This window comes from Mycteria americana, chromosome 14, assembly GCF_035582795.1.
Source record: "Mycteria americana isolate JAX WOST 10 ecotype Jacksonville Zoo and Gardens chromosome 14, USCA_MyAme_1.0, whole genome shotgun sequence".
Classification (NCBI taxonomy): Eukaryota; Metazoa; Chordata; class Aves; order Ciconiiformes; family Ciconiidae; genus Mycteria; species Mycteria americana.
In genome coordinates this window covers 7034902-7046382 of record NC_134378.1, presented here as the reverse complement: position 1 = coordinate 7046382, position 11481 = coordinate 7034902, and the positions used below count along the sequence as shown (strand labels likewise).

Here is an 11481-nt window from a genome sequence, read left to right as displayed (position 1 = left end):
GGCGGGCAGAGGCTTGGCCTTGCTGCTGGCCCCGGGGAAGGGGAGCAGCCCTGAGCCGTGCTGGGGGTCCCCATCCAGGGCTCGGGGTGGCCCCGCTGAAGGGTCCTCCCCACGCATCAAATGCCCACCGTGTTACTGTGATTTGCTGACTTGTCTCTTCATGGCAGCACCTCACCCTGCTGAGATCTCACATGAGAGTGTCAATAAATCAGGCTTCAAGGACTCTTTACGGATTCAATTGCTTCTTTACTAACCTTCACGATTTACCTCCCGTGCTGGCACAGAGCATCGCAGCTCCCTTGATGTCCTCAGTCCATATATTCAAAGGCCAGGAGGGACAGGGATGATGAATGAGTGTGATCTTAAAGTGTTATTGATCTATACCAGGAATCCCTGCATCGCTTCTGTGCTTTTCAGTAATGAGGAGCTGATTTCCAGCAGCCAAATACTCGGTACCAGATGGTTTGGTTTTTTTATTGGAGGCCCAAATGGGGTTATTTCAAAAGAAAAAGGGAAAAAGAGAGAAAGAAAAACTTCAGTATGAAACCCAGTCCCTTCCTAGCTGGCATGGCTCTGCCAAGCTCTGTTGTTTTACACACTTACACACACACACAAACACACAGAAATTGCAGTGCTAACATCAGCAGGAAACTGCTGATCTAAAGATGCCATAAAAAGAAGCCAGGTTTCTTGGAGCTGGACCCGAGCGTTACACAGGGTGGGTCCTACAGCTTTATTTAGTCTTCAGGTCTCCATGGCACCAAAAGGCCCGTGGCGTACCTGGAAACCTGCTGGTCTGGCAGTTCTGAGCTGGGTTTTGAAACAACCCCGCTGCCAAACCCACGGAGGTGCGTAACCCACGCTGAACTCGGCGGCAGCGGGCAGGGGCGCAGGGGAAGCACGGTGCCCCGCGACTCGCAGCACCCCGGAGCGCGGGGCGCCCGGCCCTGCACGCGGGGTCCCTGGCTCATCACCCGGCTTACCTGCGTGTTTCGTGCCACCCAGCGTGTTCTGGACGCCGGCACTGCGCAGGCCAACAGCCCTGGCACGCAGCCCGTCCTCAGCCTCGCCGTGTGCGTCCCCTGCCACGCTGCAGCTCAGGATGCTGAATTCGGGGCCGCAGGGCACCGACGGCCTCGCGCCAGCCAGCATGGAGACGCATGGTGATGCCCCGTGTCTTGGCCTCCTCCCTCTGCAGCTCGTGCGTGGCCCCAGCTCCCACGGGAAGACAGGAGCTTGGGTCTCCGGGGTCCTAACCCGGGGCATCCCAGGGGGCAACACCTCCCTAAACTCCACCAGGAGATGGTGTTCCTTCTGCCCCAAAACAGGAATCTCACAGAGGGAGAAAAGCTGTTGGCAGACACATCCGTGCGCATCTGGAGCTGCAGCTGCTGGAGGAAAAACTGAGGGAGAATATCACAGCGCATGCCAACAGCCAAAGGCTGGTGGAGGAAAGGGCTGGAGCACAGAGGAAGGGTAACCACGTGAAGATCCGCAGGGGCTTTCAAAAGGAAGCAAGTCCCTCGAGCAGGAGGCAGGTCCCGGTGCTCTCATGAGGTGTTGGGAGCAGTGGTACCAGACTTTACTGCTCCCATTCCTGGCAAATGCTTGAGCATCTTATACAGGTTCTGGGGGCAGCGGGGGCTTCGCCTGTGCGACAGCCACTTGGGTCACCCCATCGGCCCACACTTACCGTTCCCTACGCTCGCGTCCCCAGCAAATCCAACCCAGCCCTAACGTAACTGAGGATGAGATGCAAGAAAATCCTTTCATCAACCTGAAGAGAGGATCCCTTATATCTCCCCCAAAAGCATTTCCCCCCCATCTCCTGGGGGAAGGGCTGGAGGGCAGTGAAAGGATGGGGCCAAGCCTTCCAGTTTCTGCTGCATCCCACGCAGGAGTGTCTGGAGCCCGCGGGCTCCTCAACCCGCTCCCCTCCCTCCCGTTTTATGAATGGAAAGCACCCTCGGCTATATTTAGCAGCAGCTGGCCCCGAAGGGCAGGAGGAGCATTGCTTATTGACTTCAAGGGCTTGGAACAAGCCTGCTTTGTTATGTTTACAGCGCAGCGCTTTGCTGGAGAGGCCAAGAAAGCATCGAGTGGCTCATTCTTGAAGCCTGATGGATTAAGTAAACAGCCGTAGTAATTCAAGCCACATGGGGAAAGGGGAGAGGTGGCAGCGGGTGGGCTGGGGCCTCGAGGGGCTCCTGCCTTCCCCCGACCAGCCACGGGCTGCGTTTAATCTGCTTTTCACAGCAGGTCCTGCAAATGGAAACGAGGAGCTTTGCAGCTCCTGGAGGAGGCACTTCCCTGCCATGGGGAACATATGCTCCACGTCGCGGTGGAGGAGCTGGTAGCATCGGCAGAGCTGTTTATTTGCATAATCACTGATTAACACAAATGTCTCGGACAGGCGCCAGCCATCCAGTTGTATGTTCTCGCTCGCTCACGAGTCAGCAGCGCCTGTCTCTGCCGGATCCTACAATCACCCGACGCGTGTCGGGGAAACACTCACGGCCCGTCCCACCAGCTCCGGCAAGCTGGGCTGCCTGCTCAGAGCTGGGCTGCCCATCGGAGCCGTCTGGCAGCTCTTTTCTGTGCTCCTGAACTGTACATGGAGCTTTTCCCTGTCCCCAAGGCAGCCAGAAACACGGGTATAAAATGAAGCATGAAAAAACCTTCACATCACTCCAAGAGCGGGGGATTTAGGAAAAGCATCAAATGCCTTAGGGATGCTCAGGATAACTTATGCTGCGTGCAGCCGCGGCACTGCATGAGCATCCCCGGGTGATGGCAAGGCTCGAAGGCACCGGGGATCCCCTGCTCCTGCCGGGCTGGGGGGCAGAGCTGGGGCTGCCCGGAGCCCCACAGCACCAAGGAGCCATTTCAGGTCCCAGAAAATAAAATCTGTTTCCATGGAGGCTTTCCCTCTGTAAAACAATATCCCAGAGGAACATGAAGTCTGGCCTTGGTCTGGCTCCCTCCCTGCCTGGGCGGTGTGACACTGTCCTGGCCGTTTGGAAGAAGAGCTGCTGCCATCTAGTGAGCCCAGCCACCAGCACCCTGCCTGCTGAGCACCGCCGCACTCATCACACTGCCTGGGCCCACGCTGCCCAGAGGCTCAGGCCAGCCCGGGAGCCGCACTGGGTGCTGGGCATCACCTGGGCACCTCTGGCCATCCCCGGGGACATCTTCCGCCCAACTCAGAGGGTTTGGCTGTTTTTTCTTAAACAGCCATGGCCTTGCATTTTGACCCAGAGCATACAGCAGGTTTCCTGATGGGTTGGTTGAGTGGTTTTTGGAGAGCAAGGGGCAGCCGTGGCACACGGGGGGTGTGGGGAATGTCCCTTCCCTGCTCACCCAGCCCCAATCCAGCCTGGTGACACCGTTTGTGGCACTGAGGCGGCTGGCGGGCTGGCTTGCTTGTAGGGCAATTTGCAACCACACCTGCAGAAAGGCCAGAAAAACTCCGGTTAAAGGGGATTTTTGCACCCCCCTGAGCGTGAGGGGTGGGCAGAGAGGGGGAGCTGGCCAGGGGGCTGTAAGGAACCGGGCTGTCCCATGCCAGGGCAGCTCGGCACCGGCAGGCTTGCCCTTCCCCGGCAAGGGCACGCCAGGGCAGGTCCCTCTGCTGCGCTGTGGCTTCATCACCTCCCTGAAACGAGAGTGGTCAGGGTGGTGGCAGCGCTCCCAGGCCCCTGCCCGTCCCCTGCAGAGGAGCACGGGGTGGCAGGGGAGCATCACCGGGGAGCCGGTGTCAGGACAAGCTGCTGCAGCCAGCGCCGGAGACACAGGGCAAGGGGGGCCACCCCACCGGAGCAGCCTGTCCCCCCCAGCCCTAAGCCCTTTTGCCTGGGGCTGTCCCTGTCCCACACCCCCAGACAGAGCCTCCAGGTGGTCCAGCATGCCCATGGCCCACGCTGCTCGGTGTAAATATCTGTATCCCCAGCCCACGAGAGCAGGGGATGCGGGGATGCTGCTCTGCCCACCAGCCAGTGGAAAGGCGCAGAGAAAAACCCCTTTCCTGGAAACGTGGTGCCCCTGGGGCTGATGCCCGGGGCTGATGCCCAGGGCTGGTGCAGTGCTCGAACAGGGCTCGGCCAACAAGACTGAAGCAAGGGGCCAGTTACTGCATCATGAGCCAAAAAATCCCCCTCCCTACCAATCCCTCGCACTGGTCCCAGCCCTATCTGCAGACCCCAGGGCGTACCGTTACCCCGAGCATCCCTCCAAGGGCACCCCTGGCCCCAGCCCAGCGCAGCCCTGCGTGCGGGGCCATAGGTTTGGGCAGTGCCCAGAAAACCTCTGCTGACTTTATCCTTTTTCTGACAGAGCTATAAATAATCCAGCTGGGCAGCAGAACGTAAAACTACGCCAGGGCCAAAATAAGCTGAGTTGGGTCACTGAGAAATTACAATTACCTGCTCAAGAGACTCCAAGTGCCTCGGGAACTGCCCAGGCATGTGGCCCCACTTGCCAGACTCTAAAAAAAAACCCAAATTGCATTAAGGATGGAGCAAGCTGGAGACACCCATGGGTGCCCACGTCACTGGCGATGCCAGGAGCAGGTATTATTAGCCCCTGTCGTGAGACGGGCTGTTTGGGGGCAGAGACCACCACGCTTCTGTGCCCACAGCTCCGGGCGCTCAGCCCTGCCCATGCAGCCAAAAAGCCTGTGGAAAATTTGGTTTCCTTTTTTGTTTTTTTTTTCCTTAAAACAAGAAAAGCAAGTAAAAACCAAGCTCACTCCTAGCAAGCTCTGGGCTCCCTGCAGCCCAGGGAAGGACCGAGCCCAGGGGCCAGCAGCATCCTGCCGGGATGCAGGGCTGGACCACTGCCCCGGGGCTGCAGCCGGGGCTTGGTGATGGGAGTAGGGGTGTGGGCTCAGCGCTGGACGTGGCTCCCTGTGGCCGGCCCCACGCTGCAGCGCTGCTGGGGGGTCCGGGGAGCCCGGCTAGCAGGGGCAGGATGGAGGGAGTTGGCAATCTTCTTTCGTCCCACTCTCAAAAGAAACACATGGATAGTTTTCTCAGGGTTCACTGGCGAGGGAAAGTAGATTTTTAAACAGCTTAAATAAACAACGAGGCTTGAAAAATGCAGGCCTGATTTCCATGTACCATTGCTGTAATTAGGCATGCAAACCAGGCAGACAGTTACAGTGGTTAGGATCGGCACTGAGAAAAAACCGACCGGGTGCAGCTCCCTCCGTGTGAGCCCAGTGAGGACTCGGCGTCTGTGGAGCCGCTGGCAGAGGAGCTGAGCAGCACCCCTGGGTGCTCGTCCGCAGCCCCAGGGCTGTTGGGCTCGACGCTACCCCAGCGTGGCTTTGCTCGGAGCACCGCGGGGAGCAGGCAGCACTGTGCGGTGCCGTGCGTGCAGTGTGCCGGCGCCCCGGCTGCACAGTCGCGCTGGCTGCAAGCACCCCCGTGCCCCCTGCCCTGTTCAATCTGGCCTCCTGCCCTGGCTGGCTTGCGCTGGGACAGCTTGGGGATGAAGCCCCAAACTCGCCCATTTGTGCCCCTCACCTCTGCGTCAGGCCTGGCCGGGAGAGCCTGTTCTGGCGGGTCTCTGCGAAGGGACTGGGGTGTCAGGACACGTGGCGGGCTCTGCCAGGAGCAGTGGTGGGAGGAGAAGCAGCAGCTGGAGGGCTTTGACCCTGCAGTGATGTGTCCTTGCTCCCTGCAACCAGAACAGGGACCTGGCCCCGGCCGCAGCCCCGGGCAGCATCGGGATTTCGGGGTGTGGGCTGAGCGGCAGACATGGGCTGGAAAAAAAAAGACAGAGGGAATGAATTGCTACAGCTTTGATGTGTGAGCACAGCTCAGTCCAGCGCAAACCCATTCCCAGAGAGTGAGCCTGGCCCTGGGAACCTCCCCGGGGAGCGGGGCTGCCCCAGCCAGACCCTGCCTGCCGCTGCGGCTGCCTGACAGTCCCTGCCTGAGCTGGCTGCAGCGGGTCCCTGCCAGAAGGGCTCAGCCCTGCCAGGGCCAGGCGTCACAGTACAGGGGAGCAGCACAGGGGCTTTAGCCCTTCGCACATCCGCTCCCCGTGGGGATGCTCGGCGTGGTCCTCACCTGCCAGACCCACGTGGGACCGACACGGGGTCCCCAGCACGCTGCTTGTAGGGGGCCATCCATCCCAGCCCCGCACAGAGGGGCTGCCAGGAGCTGTCTGCCTGACCAGGAGCGAAGGGAGCAGCCCCCGCTGCTGCCCCACTGCCGAGCCCCAAACCAGCACCCAGCAAGGGAGCTCGCAGGGGCTCCTATGCATGGGACAAGGCACCAAAGGGCAGAAGAAAAGGTGCTTTATTAAACCCACTCCAGCTTACGGCTACATTAACAGCAGCAGATCAGTGCTGAGAGGCAGGGTAAGATTCGCTCTTTGCTTTCTGCCCTGGGGTGTACAACCCGGAGCATGGCTCCGGGAGAGCAGCCCCCCGACCCTGGCCGTGGCTCCCAGAGAAGCTGGGGACGCACCCAGGGTTTGTCGCCATGCCACTACCCAGCATCACCAGGCCTGCCGGGCTGCCTTTGCTGGTGTGCATGGTCACCGTCCCCTCGCACCCTGCCAAGAGCCAGCATGTGTGCGTACAGCCCCCCGGGGCTATGCCGGGGGGAGCAGGCAGGTTTGAAGGACTCTTTGTTCCCCCGTGTAATTATACCTGAGTGGCGGAATAGAAGCATGCTGAAAATCCCTCGCTGGACCTTTCTGACAGGAGCCAGGGCATTCGGCTGCACAGTGGCCCCATTGTTCCCTCACGCATGCCTGGGGCTGCCAGCCCACCTCCTGCACCCCCCGCTTCCCCAAAATAACCAGTCCATGATTAAAACCCAGGTCTTTTCCCTCCACAACGTCAACGCTGGGCAAAACGCCCTGAGCCTCCCTCCTGCCCAGGGCAATGCAGCAGCGGCAAGGGCAGTGTCCATGGGTGAGACGGTGCCTTTCGGCACTGGGAGCACCCCCAGCACCCCGAGCCCTCCTGCCAGCCTGGCTGGACAGAGCCACGGGGACATCTGCACTTGTGTCCATCCCTGCCCATGCCAAACCCCATGGAGGTCTGGGGACACCCAGTCCTTGCCCTGCTCCATGCTGAAACGCTCCCACCCTCGGGATACAGAGCAGCAATGAACTTGCAGCTGCAACAAACTGGTTTCCAGCAAGGAACTGGTCATTGGTGGTACGGCCGCTCAAGGGGGTAGCGGCAGGGGAAAGCATGGCGGCCTGCCCCTCATGCTGGTCCCAGCAGGTTGCCTTCAAAAAGGCAGCCCCAAGCTCTGGCTCTGCGTTCAGGCTGTGCTTCTTCCTGAGCCTGCTGCAAGGAGGTATGCGCAAAGGGGCCTCGGCCATCACCTTCCTGGAAACCCCTGGAAAGGCTCAAGGGGAGGACCAGGGTTTTGGACCACCTTTGCCAAGGATGGACTTGCAAAACAAAGCTGCAGTGAGCCCAATGGCCTCAGTAGCCTTGATGGCCAGATTCTGCACAAGCACCGCCCGGGCTAAAGACACACAGGGTCTGGCTGGTGGCAGACACTCAGCACCCTGCACATCTGGCTTCTTGGCCACGCAGGTGAGCGCCAGTCCTAGGGGAGCTTCCATCCCTGCAGCCGAACGGAGACGCACCCAACAGGGCTCAGGACGGCCCCACTTGGCTTCTCTCCCATGGCAAAGCACGCGATGGGGAGGCTGAGCCGAGCCAGCATCCCTGCCCCAGAGATCCCCAGGAGTTTGGGCTCAGCACCGAGCCACCACCGCCCCCCGCCCCGAGGCTGGGGGTGCCACTGGGAGCCAGGCTGGCTCCACCACACCCTCCGCGATGCTCGGCACACAGCCCTCGCAGGTCCAGGCTTGCCGGTGGCTCTGGGGATGTGGCTCCTGGAGCCGTGAACGTGGCAGCTCATTGCAGCACACTGACCCCAGGCCGGGACAAGCAGGGAGTCCCACCGAGCACAGGGTGGGCCTGGGGGAGCTGCTGGGGCTGCCAGCACCCACTGTCCCTACAGCCCAGCGGGACCCCCAGGCTGGGTGGTGGGTTCCTCCATGAAGCAGGCTGGCTGGCACCCCCAAGCCCCCTCTCTGAGCAGAGCAGCCCTGGCTGCCCCGTGCTCAGCACAGCTGCGGGTGGATTTTCTCGGGTGAGCTCCCAGCGCCATGGGGCCACACCAGCCACTGCTCCCCTGGGGTCCATTCCCCACCATCGAGCTCTGCCTCGTCTCACTGCATTGATCAGACACACCTTCACTGCAGTGACCCTGCATTATTAAGTTTAATCTGTTCCCAGGATGAATGTATCATTACAGCTTTTCCCATCCACACTTTTCCCAAGCTACCAATATTTTAGGATGGCAGGAGAAATCCCTGCCCCTTCTGGTTTCCATGTGGGGACAGGGGATCTGCATCTCCATCTGCTCTGCTGGGGAATGGCAGAGGGGAGGGCCCATCCCCGTGGCGCTGGGGTGGGAGGGGGGCTGCAGGGTGAGGCACAGCACGGTCTGATCGTCTCCAGATACAAAATGAAGCGGCTCCTTCCCTCGGGGGCCAGGGGTGCTGCTGGGGAGGCGCAGCCTGTCCCAGCCCGGCTCACCCACCGTGGCTCAGCGGTGACTCGGGCACGGGGTGAGCTCCCGGGATGCTGCCCTGAGCTCCTGAAACACGCAGTCCACGTACCAGTGGCTAAGCCAGGTCAGCACCTTGCTGGCCCTTGCTCAGCCCGAGCACCTCCTGCCACACGGCCACTCTGGGGGTCCCCCTTCCCCCTGGCTCACACCGCACCCTCCACCCTCCCCAGGTAACCAGCCGCTATGGGTAACCGTCCTCGTCTGCTGCGGTGTCTGGCCGTGTGCTGCTCCCTCCCGCAGCAAAGCCCCACAAAGGCCCTTTAAACGCCTTTTGCAGGGAAATGGTATTTCCCTGTGGGTCCCAGATGCCTCTCAGAGCCCAGGCCACCTCTATGAAGCTGCCCACGAGCTTTGGCTGCAATAGCTAGGGCAAAAAGCCACATAACTAATGCCTCAGTAACGCTTTCTCTGAATCCTTCCTGTAAGGAGCACAAACCTGGGCTGGGGAGCACCCTGGGAAGCGCTCGCTCCCGTCTGGGGAGTCAGGAGCCGGTGGGACCTCCAGGTGAGAAGCTGTCTCAGTCCCTCCTCCCCATTCCTGCCGAGGGCTCGGGGCCTTCACCTGCACCGAGGCTCTTGCAAGGCACTACAGAGAAGAAAAAGAAAAAGAAAAAAAAAAAGAAAGAAAACCAAAAAGAAAAAAAAGGCCAAAACTCTCAGCAGCCGGCCGGCTTTCCTAACAGCGTTAGCACCATTGCAGTCCTCAGCCCCGCGTCCGAGACTGCTGCTTGCCGAGGAATTCCCACTCGCGGCGGGGTGTCACGGCCGTGCAGCCTGTAATTAGCAGAGAAGCCCCCCCCCAAAATCTGTTCCCCGGTGGGAGCCGCGGGGAAGCGAGGGCAGAGCACCGGCAGGCAGCGGGCAGCGGGCAGGCAGCGGGCAGGGCCCGGCCGTGGCGGGAGGGGTTTGCCCAGGAGATGGCAGCAGACACAAGGCGAGCGGGCGGGAACGGCCCCGGAGCGGGGGGATGTCCCGGGGGATGTCCCTGGGTGCTGGGCCGCGGGGCTCTGCGAGGGCTCCCCGGAAAACGGGGCCGGTGGGCAGGCAGGGGGGCGCGGGCAGGGGAACCGGGCAGGCGGCGGCGGTCCAGAGTTTGCAGTGGAAACCCAGAAGAGCGCTGCTACACCCCACGTGCGAGAACACCCGCCCTCCTCATCCACGGGGTGTTTCTTGTTAGCCTGCGTGGGCAATGCCGCTCCATCACACGGCAGCGAGCGGCCCAGCTCCCCCGTTCCTCTGAGTCCGAAACACGACCCCCGAGGAGCCACTTTGGTACGCGGGGTGGGCTCAGCACCCCAAAGACACCGGAGCTTTGGGCAGCAGCACCTGCACCGGAGCTGGCACCGAGCACCAGGGGACAGGTGAGGGCGAAGGAGGAGCTGAAAGGGTTTAGCCCCAACACGGGAGCATCCCTGCAGCGAAGGATCAGCTGCGCCCAGCGATAAGGAAGGAGGACGGATTTCACCCGGCAGGCCCCAGCCCCAGGACAACTTGCCCCCATACCTCCTGCACAGCCCCGGCTCGCCCGGCCGACCAGGGAGCCCCGTGACCCCCACTGGTGCCCTCCAGCCCCAGTGAGCAGGGGAGGGCTCTGCCGGGACCCCCCACCCCCTGGGCTCTCCCTGCTCGCCCTGTCCCCTGCCTGCAGCCACAGGGAGCCCAGCTGTGCACCCTGCTCAGCACCCAGCGGGCTGGGGGACGCTCATGGGAAACGCCGTCTCTCTGGGGACCAGGAATTGTCCCCTCCCCGACTCCACGGTCTCTGCGGGCAGCCTGGGTGTCCTGCCCGGAGAGGTGGGTGCCCTGTGCCCCTCCAGAAGGTTAGAGGCGGTGGGGACAGGCACCGCAATCACCAACACTATTGCACACCATCTCCGTGACCCATTTTGGCACCTCTCTGGCATGCAGCGCGGTACAGCACCCGCCCCACGCCGCGGCTCACCTTGCGAAACAAGGGACCCAAAGACCCGTGAACTCCACCTCAAAATCCCCCTGGAAGCCATAAAGTAAGGGGGATCAGCAAGGTCACGCTTCACCTTCCAGCTCCTCTGCTCGTTCCCCCAGGCCTCTCCTGCCAGGGAGCGTTCGGGAAGGGCAGAGCTGCCCCTGGCCACTCAATCACATCAGTACCCAGGAGGGTTCCCGCTATTTTCAGGCCAGATGAAGGTCCTCAGGGTCTTGGTTTTAAAACCAGAGCAGCACTAGGAGGAAAAACAACCCAGTGACATCTCAGGGGTCAGAGCTGAAGACCAAGAATTCACGAGGCATTAGTGCGAGTCACCCATCGGTTAACACCAGATACGGGCAGGCTGGCCAGGGAGGGCAGAAAGGCAGAATGGAGAGAACAGTGACAAATCCATCCCAGGAACCGCGGCTCTGCAAGCACAGGCAGGCAGCCAGGCTTGCGCTCCGAGGATTTGCAGAGTACCCGTCCAGATTGCTTTGCAAAAACAAGGCGCTTTTACGCTAAGGGCGGTTTTGGAAAGTACACAGGATTCTTGCAAACAAGAGATGAAGCCCAGGAGAGAAAGAAAAAAAAGACAAGACAAACATACATTGTTCCAAGAAGCACGTCCAAGAACCTGTCACAGCCACACGATGCACAAGAACATGAAGATCACAGGCGTACGTCACCGATTTACTGGCAAACAGCAGCTCCCACGGAGCAAAGATCAGCCTTGTGAGCGCATGGGCTTCTTGGTACCAGAAGCAGATTCCCAGAAGATTTTCAAAAGCACACCAGTGACGGACCAGGCAACAAGGAGCAGAGCAAGCATTTGCTACTCCCTCACCCCTGAGGGAGCCTGTGTACTAGTCCTAATTTGTTTCCTCCATCTCTACTAATCCTAACCACCCAGAGTAGGAG

At 60.8% G+C, this 11481-nt stretch overlaps 1 protein-coding gene across 1 annotated transcript in view; it reads right to left on the bottom strand.

Annotated features, from left to right (window-relative positions):
- Window positions 1-11481, bottom strand: part of LOC142417091 (caltrin-like protein 2) — a 156443-nt gene that overhangs the window by 37046 nt on the left and 107916 nt on the right. The gene's annotated exons all lie outside the window — the stretch shown is intronic.